We start from the raw sequence: 1517 nt of genomic DNA, 5'->3' as shown, positions 1-1517 counted from the left end.
TAGGCTAGCTACCAAGGACAGGACAAGCGAGAAGGAGAGAGAGAGAGAGGCAGGCACACTCTCTCTCTCTGGTAGCTAGCTAGGTCCGATCGAAGGCTAGCTTACTAAGGACAGGACAAGCGAGAAGGGAGAGAGGCAGGCACACTCTCTCTCTCTCTGGTAGCTAGCAAGGTGCGAGAGAGAGAGTGAGGAAAGGCTTGGGGAATCGAGGGTTTGGCCGTGGTAGAAAGCCCTTGGTAAAAACGGAACGAATTCAAAAAGGTGCACCTTTTGGGCAACTTTTTGACCAACTACCCACACATAGTATTTGGTACTATTATATAGGAAAAAATGCGTTTCCTATGGTCTCGATTGAAAGTGAATCGAGACGAGAGAGAGAGGCCGATAAGGCAGGCAGGCAGGCAGACACACACTCTCTCTCTCTCTCTGGTAGCTAGCTAGGTGCGAGCGAAGGCTAGCCTACCAAGGACAGGACAAGCGTGAAGGGAGAGAGAGAGGCAGGCACGCTCTCTCTCTCTCTGGTAGCTAGCAAGGTGCGATCGAAGGCTAGCTTACCAAGGACAGGACAAGCGAGAAGGGAGAGAGGCAGGCACACTCTCTCTCTGGTAGCTAGCAAGGTGCGATCGAAGGCTAGCGTACGAAGGACAGGACAAGCGAGAAGGGAGAGAGGCAGGCACACTCTCTCTCTGGTAGCTAGCTAGGTCCGATCGAAGGCTAGCTTACCTAGGACAGGACAAGCGAGAAGGGAGAGAGAGAGAGAGGCAGGCACACTCTCTCTCTCTCTGGTAGCTAGCTAGGTCCGATCGAAGGCTAGCTTACCAAGGACAGGACAAGCGAGAAGGGAGAGAGGCAGGCACACTCTCTCTCTCTGGTAGCTAGCAAGGTGCGAGCGAGAGAGTGAGGAAAGGCTTGGGGAATCGAGGGTTTGGCCGTGGTAGAAAGCCCTTGGTAAAAACGGAACGAATTCAAAAAGGTGCACCTTTTGGCAACTTTTTGACCAACTACCCACACATAGTATTTGGCACTATTATATAGGAAAAAATGCGTTTCCTATGGTCTCGATTGAAAGTGAATCGAGACGAGAGAGAGAGGCCGATAAGGCAGGCAAGGCAGGCAGACACACACACTCTCTCTCTCTCTCTCTGGTAGCTAGCTAGGTGCGAGCGAAGGCTAGCCTACCAAGGACAGGACAAGCGTGAAGGGAGAGAGAGAGGCAGGCACGCTCTCTCTCTCTGGTAGCTAGCACGGTGCGATCGATGGCTAGCTTACCAAGGACAGGACAAGCGAGAAGGGAGAGAGAGAGGCAGGCACGCTCTCTCTCTCTCTCTGGTAGCTAGCAAGGTGCGATCGAAGGCTAGCTTACCAAGGACAGGACAAGCGAGAAGGGAGAGAGAGAGGCAGGCACACTCTCTCTCTCTCTCTCTGGTAGCTAGCTAGGTCCGATCGAAGGCTAGCTTACCAAGGACAGGACAAGCGAGAAGGGAGAGAGGCAGGCACACTCTCTTTGGTAGCTAGCA

The sequence above is a fragment of the Sinohyriopsis cumingii genome, unplaced genomic scaffold (genome assembly GCF_028554795.1).
Source record: "Sinohyriopsis cumingii isolate HCF-2022 unplaced genomic scaffold, ASM2855479v2 utg004304l, whole genome shotgun sequence".
In the NCBI taxonomy this organism is placed as follows: domain Eukaryota; kingdom Metazoa; phylum Mollusca; class Bivalvia; order Unionida; family Unionidae; genus Sinohyriopsis; species Sinohyriopsis cumingii.
Note: the sequence above shows the minus strand (reverse complement) of the source record.